This window comes from Athene noctua, chromosome Z (assembly GCF_965140245.1).
Source record: "Athene noctua chromosome Z, bAthNoc1.hap1.1, whole genome shotgun sequence".
Lineage (NCBI taxonomy): Eukaryota > Metazoa > Chordata > Aves > Strigiformes > Strigidae > Athene > Athene noctua.
In genome coordinates, this window is record NC_134077.1 from 73,749,913 (window position 1) to 73,771,800 (window position 21,888).

At 46.0% G+C, this 21,888-nt stretch overlaps 1 protein-coding gene across 4 annotated transcripts in view; it reads right to left on the reverse strand.

Annotated features, from left to right (window-relative positions):
* POC5 (POC5 centriolar protein) overlaps positions 1–21,888 on the reverse strand; it is a 61,636-nt gene that overhangs the window by 27,567 nt on the left and 12,181 nt on the right. Inside the window, exon 1 of one of the 4 annotated variants that reach the window (XM_074932011.1) lies at positions 3,107–3,186. The exons of 2 other annotated variants lie outside the window; for them this stretch is intronic. The gene's annotated coding sequence lies outside the window, so the exon portion shown is untranslated. Of the gene's footprint in view, positions 1–3,106; positions 3,187–21,888 lie in introns of those variants that run through there. One more of the 4 variants, XM_074932015.1, reaches the window with a different exon arrangement.

Here is a 21,888-nt window from a genome sequence, read left to right on the forward strand (position 1 = left end):
TCACTTAGGGGTCAACATCAGTCTCCCTTCACTTTTTTTGACTCTTCTTGCCTTACAGACCCAAGAAGACAAACGGATATGGAAGGACAGGTAATGCCTTCGGTTCAGGTAATGTCAATCATCCCAGCAATTTCTAAGCAAGATAGAGATGTATTCTTGGGATATTTGGGATGCAGGTGATGCTGAAGAACTGATAAGAAACTTGATAACTTTTTGAAAAGATATGTGTATCTTTTAATCTACTGCAGCCTTGAATAAGTCCTTCAGTGTATAACTGAAGCCTTGTGATGAAACTTCATAGGATATGGGGAAAAAGAACTCTAAATAATATGATGGGGAATTAAAGGAATTACAGAATGAGTGGGAACTGAGTATTAAGCAAGACCAACTTGTTAACAAATGAATAGCAGAGTGATACAGTTGACTAATGCACATGAAAAACAATCATCAGACACACTGAGCAGGCAGCTGTCAGCAGAGAGTAAGCACAGGAGGAAGACCACCATGAATAGCCAGAGGAACCGACTGCTTGTGCAATGTAGCAAACAACCATGCAAGGAAAATTTACTTTCAGAGAGATCTTTAAAACTGTCAATTATAATATTCTCAGCTGTTTTTTAAACAAATGCATTTTCTGACAGAAATTCTAATTTAAAATTGCTAGTTGTACAGTCATTAAATTGACAGAAATATCCTCCTTAAGCATCATCACCTTTTTCCAAAATGTCAAAAACCGCAATAATTGCATAGCTTTCTATATAGAAATATGGATGGAAATGAATTGGCTTTTGTTCTTTGAGTTATTCTAGATGATGATTCTTCCTGCACCACAAAAGCTCTCTCTGCCATGGCTATCTACACCCTTCAGAATGGGAAGTTCAATTCTGTGCTGATGATGGACATTTAAAAAATCGTATAATTTTAAATGCTGAGATTTCCTATAGCCCAAGGTTCAAAAGACATGATTACCATCTCCCTACTTCTTGCTGAGCCCTAATATACTGACCATGTTTTAAAGTATAAATATGAAGTCTTGGGGAGGTTTATTAAATACTTTTATTGCTGTATACCTGTGTAGATGAGAGAAGAATTAGTAGACAGATAAAAGAAGAAATACTTGCTTCCTCTTCTGTCTCCATCGCCTCCTGCTCTGACAATTTTCTTCTTTTCTCTCTTCCACAAATCATTCCACTCCTTTGGTTTTGGCCTCTCTATCTAATCAAATAACTTTATACTAGCACCTCCCCTTCCCTGAGTTGACAAATTCTTTTAATAGCCAAAAAATACTTCTTCAAGTATAATCTTAAAAAGTCATCTTCAACTCTGTATGTTTTCCCATTCATGTAGTTTCTCAAATTGTGGGTCCTGACTACCCTAAAAGTCCTGGAGGTAATTCAAACCTGGGGGGGGGGGGGCACATTAGGGAAGATCAAAAAGCACCAATTATCTAGCATTTACATGAACTAAAAGTGTATTTGCAGCCAGAAATTACAAATACTGTTCCCTTCCCTTCTCAGTCCACTTAAAAAGAACTAAGCTACCATCAATTTTTCTGTGAAGGACGGCAAATAGAGTTTCACATGAACAAAGATGAGTCCAAGGAAATAAGGAGAAAGGTTTCTTAAGAAAAATTTGTTCAAAAACTTAAGACCACTGTGCTGATTTCTATTTTCTGAGATCATGCCCTTGACACTAGTTTAGTGTATCTAGTTCTCTGCTTATCACTGAAACTACTCTCAATTTTGTGGTCTTCTAAAACTCAAAAGGTTCCTTCATCACAAGTGATGCTACCTCTCCACCCCAGACCACTCTTCCCTTCAAATCTTAACTGCAGCTTACTTGAGTCACTTACTTGTAAGAGTCACTCACTGTCATCTCAAGCTCAGTGTTTGCCTTCTCTTCCCACTGCTCTTCTTTATACCCACAGACTAGCCTTCCACCGTGTTTGTCCATCCAGTCTCCATCTAACCACCTTTACTGACCTGAATCCTGCTTTGGAGTCCACAGGTTACTACTAAAAGTTCCAGCTTCCCCCTCATTTCTGTGTTTTGCGTGTCTGTACCTCTAATGTTTGTGCCTAGAGTCTAGCCTTGTGTTTTGATTATTGCAACATTCCAGTGAAAAACCCAGTAAACTTAAAATTCTAGAAATCTGCTTATGTACAGAACAACAGATTGGATTACTATGATAAATGTGAATAAATACACTTCTTTTAAGCTGATGTTTACAGACATCATTGCTGGGTCATGCTAAGAATCACTTGTCTGCTTTGATCTCAGTGAACAAGCACCAAGTTCAGAAAAAATACCAGGTAAGTTTCTAAAAGAGAAATCGAAGGATATTAAGCTCATCTCTGGGTCAACAGAGACCATTAAAGAAATACTACTGTTAACAGCAGTAGTTTTTTCTAAACCATAAGCATACCACTGCAATGCTGACAGCTGTATTTAGAAACGGGAAGCAACTATATAGATCTTTGGTCTGACTCGCCATGGCAGCTCTCATCCTTAATTTTGATTTGCTTGAGCTGCTTAGGATTTTGTAATTTGGGTTTGTTCTTGACTAAAAGCGATGATTTCCAAATAATTTAATGTTGCATTCAGATCACCTCAACACCTACAAAAGATTAACTATTCCATCTCCCAGTACACACAGGACATATACTTTCCTCTTAACTGTACCCCCCCCCCCCTTGCAATGCAGCACTGCTCAAGTCTACGTTTTTAAGATTCTCACTACAGCATCGCTGCAACTACCCCTGAGGCCCGCAGAGCTACAGTGACCACTGCTGCCATGTCAATTAGTAACAGTAAGGACAAGTCGCAGCGTGTCATACGGACACCTGGGAGGCAGAGCCGGGTAGGCTGGACAGGCAGGAAGATGCACGGTTCCGCGTGTGAACAGGAGATTTTTCTGTTCTTAAGACAACCAGTCCGACTACCCGGGGACTAGGGGTGCCCGCAGACCACCTCAGGAGGCGGGAGGGGGAGGGCTGGGCTGCAGGTAAGCCGCCGGGCAGGAACGCAGGGGTTATGGAGAGAACACTGTGGAGGGCACGGCCCCTCGGGGCGCAGCACCCCCAGCCGCCCCCCGCCGCCCCTCTCACCTGCGGGAACGAGCCGCCCCCGACCGCCGAGCGAGACGGTTTCAAACCATCAGAGCGGAAGAAGAAGCACCTCTCTGATAGGCTCAGGGTGCGTTTGCAAGGCATTCTCTGATTGGGCAGTTTGGCGGTAAACTAGCCAATTAAATCGCTCAGCCGGGGGGCGGGCGTGCCAGCCCGTCCTCTCACCGCCCCTTTCTCGCGTAAGGCCGCTTCACCTCCCGCCGGCTCCTGTCCGTCAGCGGCTGCCGCGCGCTGATTGGCGGCAGCACTCCCGGGGCTGGTGCGCGGGCCGCGGCCGGCCGTTGGCGGGGCGCGCGGGGCCGTCCTGTGGGAGCGTTTGGCGGGCGGTGCGGAGGGGCCCTGCCTTCGCCCCGGCGGCCCCGAGAAGGCTCTGGTGCTCCCTAGTCCTGGCCTGCGCCCCTTACCGCGGTGTCTGATCGCCTTGCCAATGGGAGAGGGGCTGGGGGTGTGTAGGAGACTGTGCCAGCCGGAAAGCTTGGGCTAGGCAAAGTGGAAGAGCCTGGTGTTCTCTGTGTTGGAGGACAGCTGCTGAAGGGTATGCCTGTGGAGAATTAAGATTAAAAAAAATAATAATTATTTGTAGATTCTTGAACGTTTACACCCATGCTAATTATGAAGCTAGAAACCTTCACCGAGTAGGTGCTTTAAATAATTTTTGCTGTGGTGTTACAGAAGGAGCTCTGGGCTTGTGTTTTCAGCATTTCTCCAATCCAGCCTTTCTATAAAACCTTTTATAGGTAAGCAGGCTAAAGGAATTCAGGAGTTAGATTTGGTCTACCCTCTAGTAGAGCTGTGTGTAGCACAGCTGCAAAGCTGCTGGGTCAGCAGTTGGAGCAGTAACTGCACAGTGTCATCTGAGAGAATTGCTTTTACTGCTCTTACCTCAGGACTATAATAAACAGAAATTCAACACCAAGTTTTAAAGATTTTCTGTCACTCATCAAGGAGTAGAGAGCCCTGTTCGCTGGCTTTCATTTATTCTGATGCCATCTTAATTGTTCTTTTTGTAATGCAAGCTGTGATTTAGAAATTCTTTTCAAAATAATTTACAACGTTGAACTCTGGCTACAGCTGTACCGTCTGGTATATTAGAGCCATTAACTGTCGCAGTCAAGCGCCATAATATGTGAATGTACTTTATATTGCACCAACATTTTGTCTGATAATTTGAGAAAGTTAGCATAGACATATCCAAGGAAGTGGGAGTGCCTCAAGCCGCCGCGCCCCCTGAGCGGCAAGAGTGGGGTGAGACCACAGTGACGACAGCAGTTTAAAACTCTCTGCCTCCGCCCTTCTAGCTCAGCTGCTGAGAGGGGCTCCGAAGCGGAGGAGCCTTCTGAAAGCCTCAAAAAACCCGCGGCAAAACCGAAAGCCGAGAAGGCAGAAGCCAGGGAAGTGGTGATACAGATAAATGATCACCTGCTTTGCAACTTATTTACTTATAGCAACTTATGATTTCTGAATATTGCTTAAGAATCCTGCTGGCCCTGACTGTTCGGTGGAAACTTACCAAGGACTACGATTTTCAGCAAAAATAGAAGACATGTCCTTGGAAAGCAAGTGAGGGGATCGCTCTGGTAATAGCAGAGCTGCGGGAACAAGGGATAATTATTCCAACTCACTCCCCTATAATTCCCTGGTGTGGCCAGTCCATAAACCTAATGGCAAGCGGTGACTGACGACTGACTCTTGGCGATTAAATGCCTTTTACAGGTCCTCTAATGGCTGCAGTACCTGACACAGCTGAACTGATTGCAACCACACAGGAACAAGCCCACCAGATCTTAGCAATTATTAATGTGCAAGATATGTTCTTTTTGGTCCCCATACAGGAGGCAGAGATCGCTTTGCCTCTGCATGGCAAGGCATGCAATTTATGTTTACACGTCTCCCCCAGGGATACTGCCATTTGCCAACCATCGCTCATTATGCACTTGTGCAGGAGCTTGCTCGAATCTCTCCTAGGGAAGGGGTCAGGGTATAGCAGTATATCGATGATATTCTGATTGGTGGTTCTGATGCTGCCATAGTGGGACAGACCCAGACAGAGATAATCACTCACCTAGAAAATTTAGGGCTCCAAATTCCAGCTGAAAAGGTACAGTTCCTATCCTCTGAGGTAAAGTTTCTGGGTATTTGGTGGTGGGGAAGAACAGTGTGTATTCCCCCAGAGACTTTAACTACCCTGGAAGAGGTAAAGAGCCCTGGAAATAAGGAGCTTCAGCATGCCCTAGGCTTGCTGGTATTTTTGAGGAAACATATCCCTGATTTTTCCACCATAGCTCATCCCTTATATGATCTGACACTCAAAAGAGCCATTTGGCGCTGGACTCCTGTCCATGAAGAAGGCTTAAAGCTGTTAACCTTTGAGGCTGGAGTATATCAGGCCTTAGGGGCAATACACCCAACAGATCCTCACCAAATTGAGTGGGGTTTTGCAGTTCATGGACTATCCATACATATGTGACAACATGGACCAGAGGGTACAACCTACCTGTTTTGCTGATTAAGGATATCAGTTAAATTTGGACACCAGAGTGAAAAGAGCAGGCGTATTTTACTGGGCATAACTAAATAATGTAACAGAGTAATACAGAAAACATACAGTAAGAAAAGACAGAATGGTGCACTTAAACAAATAGGAAAATACAGGGTAATTCATCAAATCATTACTACATGGGAGAGAGAAAATAGTGATTAAGAAAGGTACATCACCACTTGCATGTGTTATCATCATCCAGATCCGCAGTGGCTGGGAAGCCCGGAGGATTTGGAGAGCCTGTCCTGGCAAGTGGGAAATCCTATGTGGTGCATCCACCTGTAGGTGAGGCACTCAAAGTTGCTGCAAGTGGGTCCAGCCTTATATACCCCAAAATCAGCAAGCCAGAATAGCTGGCACCTTCATTTTAAACAGAAATAATCCGGTTTCAATCTCACATTAGATTCCCCCAGAGCCTGGTCAGGGCTCAAGGGAGAAGCAAAGGGAGTTTCCCTGCTTATCTAATTGGATTATGCGCAAGGTGACACATCAGGTCACAGTGCCGGACAACTGCCTCCATGACCCTGTTATTTTATCCACACACAAAGATATTATACATTCAAGATAGCTACAACTTCCATACTTATTTCACTAATGATTACATAGTGAGTTAGCAGCTTCAGCTCAGGGCCTGTTGTTCAGGCTTCCGTACTTCCACTTTTTACATCAGAATATGTGGTTTGTTATAACTTAGTATAATACCTATTAGCACAATGGTTATCCGTTGGAAATATACAGGATTCATCTATAGGTCAAATCTGGCTTGGGCCTTTTGTCCAAATCTAAGCACTTCACCACCCTATAGGGTCTCATTTGTGCAAAGACACAGAAAAGCATTACTTGATCTGGAAGAAGGGTCTTTTCATGGTTAGCCTAGCTTTGCAGGAAGCTGAAAGATCATATGGCAGCAACCAATCATGCTACGAGGACCCTTTTAAGGTCTTGAAACTGGTGCTGGCTGGAACCCCCCCTCCTATGAGGGTTGCGCAGCGAGAGGCAGTGAGGAAGTGGTGAGCAAAATTAGATCATTATTGCCACACGCATCAGATAGAGGAGGGGGCACCCAAAGTGCTCAAAATACAAGACCCACCCTCTGATCATGCTGAACCCCCTCCCTCACACATAAAACCTGCTCCTCCATTTGAAACACACCTAAAGAATGCATGGTTCACCAACGTGTCCCCTAGAAGAGAGGGAAAGGTATGGAAATACCAAGTGGTAGCACTGCATGTTGACTTGGGGGACCCAACTATAATAGAGGGTGAGGGAAATGCTCAAGTGGGAGAGTTGACAGTGGTATGGAGTGTGATTGTTAAAGAAGCTGAGACTACAGAACCAATATTTATTTACACAGACTCCTATGCCATGTTCAAGGGATGTACCCAATGGCTCACATTTTGGGAACAAAACCATCAGGTACTGGTGTGGCAGCATGAGAAGAAATCTTAAATACTGCAAAACAGAAGTCCTTTTTAGTAGGATGGGTCACTGTGAGAGACGAGAAACCAGGCCTGTGAGAAACTAAGACAAACAACCTGGGAAAGCAAAAGTTGAGGCTGATTGAAGAAATGCCTCAAACACTCGCAAGACAAAACTCTGAGTCACAGGGTGCATGCTGTGGAGGCCCAAGCTGATAACGCTGCCCGATGTAGCTGGGGGAGAGAGCCCTGTGGAGACAGGACGGCTCTGCCCTGGGGCACCTGGGCAAATTTCAAGGGCCATGTGTCCGGTGAATGAACTTTGCTTCATTATCCACAAAATGCATATTAAAGTTGACACCCCTCAATATGCTAACGAGGGCTGTCATGATCATGCTAATGACATCATCCCATGAAACACCTTACCCCTCCCTGTACATGGGATACGTAGCTATGTGGGTCGACCTAGGGGACGGACCCAAGGAAAATGGGTATAAATCAAAGGGGGGAAGAAAGGGCTCTCTCTCTCTCTCTCTGCCCCTCTCCCTGCCCCCCCCCCCGACCGTCTGGAGAAAGCAGTGAAGCGAAGAAGACGAATGCCAGCGAAGTAGACGGCCGCCTTCTGGAACCCTCGCCGGCGGGATCAGCGCAGGAACCCAGACCGGTGATCGGTATTCCCCCATTCCCTCTATCTCCCTCTTTTCCTTTTTCTATTAAGAAATGTAAAGCATATTATATTGCTCACCACAACTTGCTCTGTACTTAGCCAATTATCATGTGTTCAATTAGTGCATTGTAGGTAGTTAATAAATGCTTGAACTTGGAGACTTGTTGTCCGCTCCAATTGGGGATTTGCGAATCTGAGTCACTTGTCCCCCTCATCGGAGCGGGACGTGACATTAAATTGGCGTAGTCGGCAGGATCCCCTTTGGTGTCGGAAAGTCTTGTGAAATAGTGGTTCTCTATCCGATAAACTCGGACAGGGAGAACTGGGAATTGGCCCCTCAGCTCTAAGCTGGGAGAGGGTCGGAGGGATACCGATTCTCTATCCGATAAGGACAGGGAGAATCGGGAAGTGACCTCTCAGCTTTAAGCCGGGAGAGGTTCGAGCAGTTGCAAGCCATGACTGGCCAGGAAATGTCGGTGCTTGACTGCTCCCCTATTTTTGAGAAGCTGAAGGAGTATAAGGCTTGTCCTCCTCCTTTAGTAGAGGTTTGGGCCCACGATAATTGGCAAAATCCAGAAGCAGTGGCGAGCTATATCAGTGTGCTTGCAGGGGTGAAAGGGTCGCGACCAGGCAAAGGAAAAGCTGTTGTGTGTGCTGTATTAGGGGCAGCACTGACTGCAGCCCAAAAAGATAAACATGTTAAGAAACAATTGGAAAGGGAAATGATCGAATCCCTACAAGATCTGGTAAAAGCTCTCCAGGATCAATTGGTTGAGGAACGTAAAGTTACTGAACAAAAAGCTAAACTCTGGCAAAAGGAAAATGAATCTTTGAAAAGTCAATTAGCTGATGAGCGTAATACCACTCAGCGACTTTGCACAGCTCTGTTAGATGCCTTGGACCGAGAAAAAATCTCACGGTCTGAAAAAGAGATGAATGAACAAGAAACTTGTAACCGGACAGATCTTAGCTCTGTTCCGGATAGTGAACAGGGATTTACAAGTCTGGCAAAATCAGCAGCCAGACCCTTGTACCCAATGAAGGATTTAGAGATAAGCCGAGAGATTTATTACCCCGAAAACGAGGGGGCAAATTTAAGACCATTAATTAAAACGGAGACCACCGAGGGTCAAGGTGGAAGAGCTCCGCAGGTCACCACTCGAACTACACTGTACCCAGCAACTGAGCTTGCAAAAATTCAGGAGAAATATACCAGACGAGCTCAGGAAACTGAGACTGAATATGTGTGGAGGGTATCTTTGACTGGTGGCGACCGAATTTTGTTATCAGAAGATGAGGCCCAGGGGTACTGGGGGCCAGGGGTTTTCTTAGTTACTGACGACCAGAGAGAACCGTGGTCGTTAACTCAACGAGCTGCTTATTGGGCTGGGAGTCTGGACCCATTGGAAAGAGGGGATCCAGTATATATTGAGACCCCAACCATAAATCATTTGACTGAAAGTCTGCAGAAGGCTGCTTGTCTCCAATTAATTCATGATAGGCGTTTGGTTCCGCAGCAGCCTTCCCCGATGTTATTAATTGCTAACCCCGATCAAATGACTCCCCTGATCCGGGGCTTGCCAGACTCTTTGAAATCATATGCAGTACAATTACAAGATCGTTTGCGGATTGCATTAACCCCACGGAGGGGGAGATGGGGAGCGGGAGAGCCCATGACTTGGGGAGAGATAGCTCAAGACTTAATAAATTATGGCCGGAGAATGGGCCTTACCAGGGGAACGGGTAAACCTAAGCCCTCCTTATGCAGAATGGAAAAGCAGGAAAATCTGTCTCCTTCCCCTCCGCCAGTTTTAAGAGCAAAGAGAAATCTCTTGTGGACTGAGGGAACGAGACAGGGGATTGCCCGAGAGTTAATGGATGGTCTGACTACTGCAGTTTTAGAAAAGCTCATTCGAGCCTGGAAAGGCAGAAGGAAGCTGCCCCCCCCCCCCCAACCGAGCAGACCTTTCGGACGAAGGGAGAGACAGATCTGAAAACTAACAAAATGGTGGTAATTGCTTCTCAAACACCAACTGCCCCTGAAGAGGACTTGATTGATTTAGGGTCGGGAAACTGGATGTGCCATCCCCAGTAAGTGAGCCGGGGGATGGCGGGTGAGTCCACTTAAGGAGGCTCACAGAGAATACTAAAGGAGAGTTGTGGATTACTTTTCCACTCGGCTCCCTTAAAACTCCAGTTACAGATGTTTTCAGGGAGTCTAAGCCACAGCCGACTACTCGGGTGAAATGCTGGTTATCTGGGAATGAAACTGCAACAGAAACTATTATGATTCTAGGAAATTTTCCCACAAATATCCTGGAACTTGACCTATTGATGGGACAAGTCTGGGTAGATTCAAAAGGAAGAAAATGGAAATTTGGGTCCCCAACTGCCTCTATAAGACTTTTATAGCAAGCGCCTGTGCTTCCTCCTTCTAAAATTGTTAATGTGAAAAAGAGACTAAAGACTTTGCAAACCCGCTCCATTATCCTGGACAACCTGTTCTAGTAGACTTACCCACTGTGGGGCAAGTACCCCTAACCCTAAAAACTCCCATCAATATCTGTTCATGGGTGGCTACTGATGCCCATGGGAAAGAATACCGTATCAATACCAGGTGGATTGTCCCTTCTTTCTAACCATCATTGTTTTGTTATGCATGTATTTGTTTTACAGGATATTGATCCTGGACGACCAAAGACCTATGTTACTTTTAGTGCTTTCAATAGTTATAGGCATTATCAGTTAATTATTATTTGTAATCTGCTTACATTGTTATATAATTTGTGGAATCATACCTGCTAAGTGTGGAAAATCTACTTATTGGAAGACTAATCTGGAGTTGTGCCTTAAGTTACCTTATTGGGAATCATCTCCAAAATTAAGGAAGCCTGTAAATCACCTGTGACTGCACACTGGTGCTTGCAAATGTCATATAACCAATAGCAAAATAAAATAATCAAAGACTAGCTGAAGGGGTCTGGTCCCACAAATTAAGCATTAACAAATTGTACATCCTTATTGACCTTCTAATGTGATTGTGTAACCTCAAATAGTTTTAGAAAATTTAACTTAGCATATGTATGTACTAACAAGGTATGCCTTTAAGGAATTAAAGGTGCAGATCTATCAAGCATCTAGGATGGTGTTGCAGAATCCAGCTAGCATTGCTGAAGGAACATGGACTGTGCGGTATGCTGAGTCTTACTGAGGGAGAATGCTGCATCCCCATCCACAATGCACCTCTACACCACCTCTACAGAAGACACCCGTGCCACAATGAAGAAGATTGCCAACAGGAACAGAGAACTTTCTTGACCAATGAATTGGTTTGATGTATGGAACCTTGGGTCATGGGTAACATCACCGGGATCCTCAGGACTCACGGGGTGGGGAAGACGGCTTGTAAATATTAGTATTATAATATTGTGCAAAGTTTTTCTTTTCATAGTATGCCTTGAAGCAGTTGGATATATACTCTCTTACCTTTTGTCTTCTTTTTCCCTATACCTTTTGAGATCACAATGGTCAAAGAACTTGGAGTGTTTGAGTCACGGGGTGGGATGTGAGAGACGAGAAACCAGGCCTGTGAGAAACTAAGACAAACAACCTGGGAAAGCAAAAGTTGAGGCTGATTGAAGAAATGCCTCAAACACTCGCAAGACAAAACTCTGAGTCACAGGGTGCATGCTGTGGAGGCCCAAGCTGATAACGCTGCCCGATGTAGCTGGGGGAGAGAGCCCTGTGGAGACAGGACGGCTCTGCCCTGGGGCACCTGGGCAAATTTCAAGGGCCATGTGTCCGGTGAATGAACTTTGCTTCATTATCCACAAAATGCATATTAAAGTTGACACCCCTCAATATGCTAACGAGGGCTGTCATGATCATGCTAATGACATCATCCCATGAAACACCTTACCCCTCCCTGTACATGGGATACGTAGCTATGTGGGTCGACCTAGGGGACGGACCCAAGGAAAATGGGTATAAATCAAAGGGGGGAAGAAAGGGCTCTCTCTCTCTCTCTCTGCCCCTCTCCCTGCCCCCCCCCCCGACCGTCTGGAGAAAGCAGTGAAGCGAAGAAGACGAATGCCAGCGAAGTAGACGGCCGCCTTCTGGAACCCTCGCCGGCGGGATCAGCGCAGGAACCCAGACCGGTGATCGGTATTCCCCCATTCCCTCTATCTCCCTCTTTTCCTTTTTCTATTAAGAAATGTAAAGCATATTATATTGCTCACCACAACTTGCTCTGTACTTAGCCAATTATCATGTGTTCAATTAGTGCATTGTAGGTAGTTAATAAATGCTTGAACTTGGAGACTTGTTGTCCGCTCCAATTGGGGATTTGCGAATCTGAGTCACTTGTCCCCCTCATCGGAGCGGGACGTGACAGTCACTGCACACCAGTCATGAAATCACCCACCTACTAAAGGTGGATTCAATCAGTCATTTGATGAGAATGGCTTCAGGTGGTGAGGAGGAAAAACGGGAACACTTACTGAAATGGTTGCATGTAAAGCAGGGCCACTCAGGAAGCAAAGATTTGTTTAAAGGGGCAATAAGCAGGGGATGGTCTGTAAGCAGGGAATTGTGCAATACCATTATTTCAGCATGTAGTCTACATTCTACTTGGCTGGGTGAGCACAACCCTCTTAAGGACCAACCCCTACACCTAAGGGACAAAAGGGACTATGGGACATGAGGCAGGGGGATTATATTGGTCCTGTCAGGCTCTCTGAAGGAAAATGCTACGTATAGGTGGGGGTAGAAATATCTATAACATTACTGACCTTTGCCAGAGAGGGCTTTAAATTCACCATGAGCCCAGTCAATCTCACCGCACTGGTTTTGCAGATTTAACTCAGATGTTCCAAAATGTCTCGGGAACTGATGAGGCTACAGAAATTAACACTGTCAAAGGAATATAGCAAGGCCCAGACATCTTCTATAAAATGTCATGTGGGAGAAATTGTGGAATCATACCTGCTGGGTGTGGAATAAATCACTGCCAATCAATTACAACAAACAGTGGTATCCATAACCAGGAAATTTTACAGGTATGTTTAATGAGTCCACTTATTAGAAGGCTGACCCGGATCTGTGCCTTAAGTTACCTTATTGGGAATCGCCTCCAAAATTAGAAAAGCCTGTGGTGTGAGTCACCCATGACTGCACACGGTGCTTGCAAATACCAAACAGGTTTGGGGATCTAACCAGTTACAGTGCTAGCTCATAAAGCTGGTAGTCCTGACAACACCACACCCACCAACAGCAAGACGAAGTAATCAAGGGGTCTGATTCCACAAAAGAATTCATTATAGTTAATGAATTGTACCTGAATATTAAATTGTATTCCCACTTAAATCCTTATAGTATGGCTGGATTAAGAGGTTCTGTTGGTTTTCCAGCAAGGCGTCCTTCAAGAATTTAATGACACCATTACCTCACAACAAAAATGAAAAGGGCCTAACAAGCCTAGTGATGCCAGGCACATAATCAGCAGGATGCTACATCCAGATTACTATACCTGGGGAACAACAGCTGGTCCGGGTTAGAAGCTGCCATGTTACCTGCTAATGGGATTGTATAACCTCAAATACATTTGGAAAATTTAACTTAGCAATTGTATACTAAATAATTGAATAAGGTATGCCTTTAGGGAATGAAAGGTGCAGACCCAACAAGCATCTAAGACAGCGTTCCAGAATTGTCTAGCACTGCTGAAGGAACACAGACTGTCCAGTATGCCAAGTCTAACTGTGGGAGAATGCTGCATCACCATCCACAACACCACCACCTCTACAGAGGAGACCTGTGCCACGATGGAGACTGCCAACAGGACCAGAGAACTTCTTCAAGCAATGCAACCGACAGATTGGTTTGATGGATGGAACCTAGGTCATGGGTCACATCACTGGGATCCTTGGGACTCATGGGGTGGGGAAGATGGCTTGTAAATACCGGTTTACAATATTATATGGATTCTTGATTTTAATGGTATGCCTTGCAGCAGTTAGATATATGTTCTCTCACCTTCTGTCTTCTTTTTCCCTGTACCTATTTGCTACGTATGCATCACAATGGTCAAAGAAGAATTTGGAGTGTTTGAGCCACGGGGTGGGATGTGAGAGATGACTTGTAAAAACAGGCCTGCGAGAAACAAAGGCTGTGAAAAACAGCCTGAGAAAGAGATAAAAGTTAGCAGGGGGCATGGAGGCCCTCCAAGCTAAGGAATGTCTCAAACACAAGTAACGAAATTAGTCACAGGGTGGATGGTGTGGAGATCAAAGCTGATAAGGCTGCCCCAATAACACAGGATGCAACTGGAGGGGGACCCCTGTGGAGACAGTATGGCTCTGCTCTGGGGCACCTGGGCAAGTTTCAAGGGCCATCTGTCTGGTGAATGACCTTGCTTCATTATCCACGAAATGCATATTAAAGTTAACACCCTGAATATGATAACAAAGGCTAACATGATCATGCTAATTACATAATCCCATGAAACACCTTACCCCTCCCCATCCATGTGATACATAGATATGTGGGTCAACCTTGGGAACAGATCCAAGGAAAGTGTGTATAAATCGAGGGGGAGGAAAAGGGGGAGGGGCATGGACAGTGCAGTGAAGTGAAGATGGCTGCCTCCTGGAACCCTCACTGATGGGATCGATGCAGGAACCCAGATGGGTGATCTTTATTTCTCTGTTCACTCCATCTCACTCCTTTCCTTTTTTCCTTTTTCCTTCAATAGCATTAAGCAATGCAAGGCATACTGTATTGCTTGCCATAACTTTTTATATACTTAGCCAATTATTGTGTATCCAATCAGTACAGTGTGGGAAGTTGACAAATTTTTGGACTTTTGAGACTTGTCTCACTGCTGTCTGCTCTATTGGGTATATACTAATTTGAGTTACTTGTCTCCCTTGTCTGAGCGGGATGTGACACAGCCTGGAGAAGAGAAGGCTCTAGGGAGACCTTAGAGTAGCCTCCCAGTACTTGAAGGGGCTACAGGAAACTTGGGAGGGACTCTTGATCAGAGCTGTAGGGACAGGACAACGGGTAGCAGTTTTGAACTGAAAGAGGGGAGATTTAGATTAGATACAAGGAAGAAATTCTTCCCTGTGAGTGTGGTGAGACACTGGCACAGGTTGCCCAGAGAAGCTGTGGCTGCCCCCTCCTTGGAAAGGTTCAAGGCCAGGTTGGAGGGGGCTTTAGGCAACCTGGGCTATGGAAGGTGTCCCTGCTCATGACAGGGGGTGGAACTGGATGGGCTTTTAAGGTCCCTTCCAACCCAAACCATCCTGTGATTCTATGACTCTATAATTGAAAGGCAGCAATAAGGTCAATCCAGATTCTTCTGAAAGCTGGGTTTCTCATGAAACAAAGTAAGGTCAAAGGACCTGCACAGGAGATCCAGGTATTGGGAATAAAATGTCAATATTGGCATTGTCATTGCCCAATGGATGTGATCAATAAGATAACAGATTTTGTGGCAAACAACTAACAAAACATGGATGCAAGCTTTCTTACACATTGTGGATTTTTGGAGAATGCGTCATAAGCTCTCTCCACTGAGTGACCTGGAAGAGAAATGGTTTTGAACAGGGCCCTGAGCATCAAGGCTTTGAACAAACTAAACAGGAGAGTTTGTGCACTTGGGCCAGTCTGGGCAAGATAAAATGTGAAAAGCATGCTTTACCCCACAGCCAGGGACCATGGCCCCACCTGGGGCCTCTGGCACAAAGTGCCTGGAGAGATGCAAGGTTGACTCTGAGGGTTTTGAGATGAGGATATAGAGGATCCAAGGTATTACACTCCAACTGAATAAGAAATTTGAGCAGCATATAAAGGGCTTCGAGCCACTTAGAAATGGGTAATACTGAAGCACACCTGGGCATGAACTGGCCAGAAGGTCTAAACTTCAGGGCATCACCGGAGGAAGTGACTTGTGAAGAGGCCCCACTGTGTAATAAATTACCAGAAAAAGAGAGGCAATATGCCCTGTTTACACATGTCACATTGTGGGAAAACATCAGCGGTGGAAAGCTGTGACTTAGGTTACAGCTGTAACTGTAGGTTTCTCTTGCCTTAAACCACATGAAAATGCTATGCGCTGGGAGGAAAGCCACTTCCCTTTTGTTTTCTGAGCTGCTGTATGCTTTGGCTAACACATGTGTACATGTATATATATGTATACACATGTGTATATGTACAAACATATGCAGGTTTTCATGGGGCCCAGAGGCACAGTAAGGCTGTCCCAACAGCCTTTAAATAATCCAATAATCACATGTGGCTCTCAAGTGCTTCTCGGGTGTTAGGCCATCTACTCAGTTACTTACTTCTGTGGACAATAGCTCTGGCATATACAAGGAAAACTGCTCTTGTTTTGCTGAGGCCAGCACTAGGTAGGTGTACTAAGAAAATCTTCTTGTCTGGAAAAACCCACTGTAAAGTGAGGATTTTTTTCAGACTGTCAAACGGGAAATGCCCCAAGCCATATCCAGGTTTCACACTGCAGCCACAACTGTGTATGATGACTTTATCTGAGGGGCTGGAAATAAGCTTCCAACATGCTTTGAACAGCTGGTCACAGGGGAGCATCTCTCACCTGGGAATGTCTGGGCACCATTCTGTGCACAGACACCCCTGGCCAGCAGCTGCAGACATACCAGGAAGCCCATTTTTACCATCATTCCCATCAGGGGAGATACTGTTGCAGCTCCCATCATCCTCAATGGGGCAGATAGACCTTCAGGTGCACAATCTCTATGAAATCCTTCACAGAGATGATGATGATGAGCTCATCTTGCACCCCTGAATACCCAGGACTGGGAAAAGGCCTTGTCAGCCTGTGTCTTCACAGCCTTAAAGAGGATGAGACATCCAGCAACCACCCTGACCATCCGGCAACTCCTGGCAACCTGTCTGAGGACCAGCCGTGTTCGGATTTAACTCAACACTTTCCCAGCGTCGGGATCAGCCCCTGTTTCTCTGTGCCTCTGGTTCAGCCCAGCCCAGATATTCCTCAGCCCGATTCAAAGTACTGAAATGCACAGCCCAGGTCTTGCAAGAGGTGATCCCAGGGGCCCAGTTTCACCACCTCTAACCAACTCCCTATGAGTACAACCACCCTGATGATCAGACCCAAGTCACCACAGCTGTAACCAAATGAGAGCTGTGTGCAAGTCTGCAAAGGAAGGGAGGGAGAGCAGCAAAGCCACTTTGTTTCACAGAGCATTTATGTCATTTGTACAGATGCAGGTGTCAGTGACCCTCTCCTTGAGGAAACAAAATGGCCATGGGACACTGGGAAGTTGCAACAGACTTTTCCTGATAAACAAAACTCTCCTATCTAAGAGACTAAGATACCAAATGCTGTCTTGGTACCACACTACTCTCAAATTGACTTTTCCAAGTAAGACCTGAACAAGTAAACATGGACAGATTTCATACCTCTGGTGTTCAGGTTCCCCAAATACTCCTGCCCTTGCAAGACCCCGGCAGCTTTCCAAAGCCCAGTCCTGGCTGTGGGAGAGGAAACAGGAGCCCTAGCTGAAACTCATCTCAGCTTAAGTAAACCACATCATAATCAGATACTGCTATCAAAAGCACTTTTAGGAAGCAAGGCTTAATAATAGCCTCTCCCTGACCTGCCTGGCGTGGGGCATAGCGCTGGGAAGGGCTGTCGATAAGAGTTAGCAGAGCCTGACAATGGAACCACCTCAAGGCTGAGCTTTCTGAGAAAACAAACTGCAGCTGAGAGCAGGTGCCGTGGCTGCAAATATGACTTAACCTGTTCTGGCCCCAATTCTGGTAACAGCTACATGAAAGCTTAACACCCAGCACAGGAGACTACTTATGCTGAAAATTAGGCATGTGGCAATTACAGGATCACCAAGAACATTTTAAAATAAAGGGGTCACTGCTATATCGGTTCCAAGTGTGCTAGTTATGCTCAAGCCAGCTCTGCCTGTAGCAAAGCTTGACTGCAGCATTACTAGGAGACTTTAAAAAATATTTTCTCCCATTTGGTAAACATCTCTAAGCCAAACAACATGGCATCTATCCACAAAATATCAACTGCAACATATTCTCCTGGGTACATTCCTTACCCAGAGCCACACAATAACCACACATGCACGCCTGGTGTGTGGTACCCTAGTCTGCTCCTGCTCGCCATTACAGATGGTTGGATACCCTGCTGTATGGTCTGATGGCCTTGGTATTAAAATTTTGCTTGCAATTGAGCATTTAAGCTTTTTCCTTCCATTAGAATAAAACTCAGACCCCCTTCTGTGCATTTTGTGGTCCATTTGCTATCTAAATATTAAGATTACAGCATGGAAAAAATGAAAAAGTCCAAGTAATATCTGTGACAGAAACAGACAGCTGAGCAGCAGAACTGGATTCCCAAAATTCAGGATGCATATGTGCTTTTTAGTCTTTTTTGTGTAAGTCTTTCGCATTTGCAACTACTGGTGACAGGGTAGAGTGTCTTTGCATTAGAACCAGGGGGAAGGCCAGCAGTGCAGATGTTGTAGTAGGAGTCTACTATAGGCCACCCAACAGGACAGAGAGGTGGATGAAATATTTTATAGGCATTTAGGTGAAATCTCACAATCACTTGCCCTTGTTCTTGTGGGCAACTTTAACTTCCCAGACATTTGCTGGAAATACAACAGAGCGAGACCACTCCTGGAGATTCCTGGAATGTGTGGGAGATAACGTCCTGACACAGTTGTTGAGAAAAACAACCAGAGAAGGTTCCCTGCTGGATCTCCTCTTTGTGAACAGAGAAGGACTGGTGGATGATGTGGTGGTTGGAGGCTGACTAGGGCACAGCGATCATGAAATAATAGTGTTCTCTATTCTTAGAGAGGGCAGGAGAGAGCTAAGCAGGACTGACATCCTGGACTTCAGAAGGGCTGACTTTGTCTTGTTTAGGCACCTGCTTGAAAGGATCCCCTGGGAGACTATCTGAAGGTATAGGGGTCCAGGAAGGCTGGGCACTCTTTAAGAAGGAAGTGTTAATGGCCCAGGAGCAGGTCGTCCCCAGGTGCTGTAAGAGAAGCCAGTGACAGAGAAGACCACCCTAGCTGAATGGGGAGCTTTGGCTGCAACTTAGGGAGAAAAGGAGAGTTTACAGCCTTTGGAGGAAGGGCCTAGTGACTCACAGTGTTTCCAAAGAGGCTGTGAGGCTATGGAGGGTGGAAATCAGGAGGTCTAAAGCCCAGCTGGAAATAAATTTGACTTCAGCAATCAAGGACAACAAATGTTTCTATAAGTATGTCAGTAGCAAAAGAAAGTCCAGGGAGAGCCTCCATCCCCTGCTAGACGCAGGAGGAAACACGGTAATAATTGATGAGGAGAAGGCTGAGGTGCTTAATGACTTCTTTGCCTCAGTCTTTAATAACAAGATTAGTTGTACTGATGAAATCCAGCCTCCACAGCCAGAATACAGAGACTGGGAGAACAACCCCCCTGCAATTCAGGAGACAGTCAGTGACCTGCTGCATCACACAGACACACACCAGTCTATGGGACCAGATGGGATACACCCGAGGGTGCTGAAGGAGCTGGCTGGGGTGCTCGCCAAGCTGCTTCCCATCATTCAACAGCAGTCCTGGCTGACCGGGGAGGTCCCGACAGACTGGAAATTGGCCAGTGTGATGCCCATCTATAAGAAGGGTCAGAAAGATGATCCGGGAAATTACAGGTCTGTCTGCTTCACTTTGGTACCCGGGAAGCTGATGGAGCAGCTCATCCTAAGTAACATCACACAACACATACGGGACAACCAGATGCTCAGGCCCAGTCAGCATGGGTTTGTGAAAGGCAGGTCCTGCTTGACAAACCTGATCTGCTTCTATGACAGGGCAACCTGCTTATTGGATGAGGGAAAGGCTGTGGATGTAATCTACCTTGACTTTAGTAAGGCCTTTGACACCGCTGCTCGAGGCTTGGACAATCGCATGCTTTGCTGAGTAAAAAACTGTCTGGATAACCAGGCCCAGAGAGTTGTTAAATCCGGTTGGTGGCCGGTCATGAGTGGTGTCCCCCAGGGCTTGGTTTTGGGGCCACTCCTGTTTAACCCCTTTATTGATGATCTGGACGAGGGGATCGAGTGCACCCTCAGTCAGTTTGCGGATGACCCCAAGTTGGGTGGGAGTGTTGATCTGCTCGAGGGCAGGGAGGCTCTGCAGAGAGACCTGGACAGGCTGGAGCCATGGGCTGAGGCCAACTGTATGAGTGTCAATAAGGCCAAATGCCGGGGGCTGCCCTTGGGCCACAACAACCCCCAGCAGCGCTACAGGCTTGGGGAGGAGTGGCTGGAGAGCTGCCAGTCAGAGAGGGACCTGGGGGGGTTGACTGACAGCCGGCTGAACAGGAGCCAGCAGTGTGCCCAGGGGGCCAAGAAGGCCAATGGCATCCTGGCTTGTGTCAGCAATAGCGTGGCCAGCAGGGACAGGGAAGGGATCTTACCCCTGTACTGGGCACTGGTGAGGCCGCACCTCGATGTCTGGGTTCAGTTTTGGGCCCCTCACTCCAAAAAGGACATTGAATGACTCGAGCGTGTCCAGAGAAGGGCAACGGAGCTGGTGCAGGGTCTGGAGCACAGGTCGTACGAGGAGCGGCTGAGGGAACTGGGGGTGTTTAGTCTGGAGGAGGCTGAGGGGAGACCTCATCGCCCTCTACAGCTACCTGAAAGGAGGGTGCAGAGAGCTGGGGATGAGTCTCCTTAACCAAGCAGAAAGCAACAGGACAAGAGGGAATGGCCTCAAGTTGCACCAGGGAAAGTTTAGACTAGATGTCAGGAAGCATTTTTTTACCGAGCGGGTTGTTAGGCGTTGGAATGGGCTGCCCAGGGAGGTGGTGGAGTCCCCATCCCTGGAGGTGTTTAAGAGTCAGGTCGACATAGCGCTTAAGGATATGCTGTAGTTGGGAACTGTCAGCGCTACGCAAATGGTTGTACTAGATGATCTTCAAGGTCCTTTCCAACCTAGATGATTCTGTAACTTCACCACTGTTTCATAACCACCAAGGCATAGAAAACAGAGAACTTAACTTCCTCATCTTCTTTACTGCACAAACATTATCTCTTTATATATACATGTATGTCAGTCTTGATGCTAGGTTTTGTATATAGTCATGCCGTGAAACAGAGCTGTAAGTAAACCAGTGCTGACACAGACAGCTTGTCCTAAAAATGTAAAGCACTTAATTTGCTAAGCTTCCTTGCCCTCAAAAGCATCCTGTCATATGGCAAAGAGACTAAAATACGAACACGTAAGTTCACCACTCCACCGCAGCAACCAGAGGAATAAGTGGCACGCTGTCTCTGCAGATGGCTTTATTTAGAGACCCCGGGGGACGAGAGAACACCTGACCGTGTAAAAAGTTCCAGCAAAGCCATTAGAAGCAGCTGGAAAAGTAGAGAGAATTCAGTTTGAAAGGAGCAGTATTTTTAAGGGATTTATCTTAATTCCTTTTAAAACCTTTAACTCTCAGCTACATCTCCAGTTCCAATCTTCACCAGCATAAGCAGTGTATTTCCAGGAATCACTAATGCAAGTAGCATTCTATTTAATGTGGGGTTGTTCCTGCAAGATTGTTTTTGTACATCATCTAGGAAAGCAAACCACACTGCTCACGTGCACTGACAAATGTAAGGAAAAGAAACTGCAAAGAAGTGATGAAGTCTTGCTTTATCATTTCAGGCTTTTCTTCAGCTAACACCCCTAAAAATGACCCATTTTGAGGGCAAAGTCTCCCAGTGGGAAACATACTCAATCCACAATGTCATGCCCACAGCTGGGTTTGGGCTCCGGTCCCTGACCTTTGACTTATTACTTATTCACTGTGACTATACACAAGACTCTTGCTTTGGACATTGTAGGGAGGTTGGTGCTGGTCTCTTCTCACAGGTGATTAGCGACAGAACAAGAGGGAATGGCTTTAAACTGCAACAGGGGAGGTTTAGACTGGACATTAGGAAAAAAATTCTTCACAGAAAGAGTGGTCAGACAGTGGAATATGCTGCCAAGGGAGGTGGTGGAGTCACCATCCCTGGATGTCTTTAAGGGTCATTTAGATGAGATGCTGGGGGATATGGCGTAGGGGAGAACTTTGC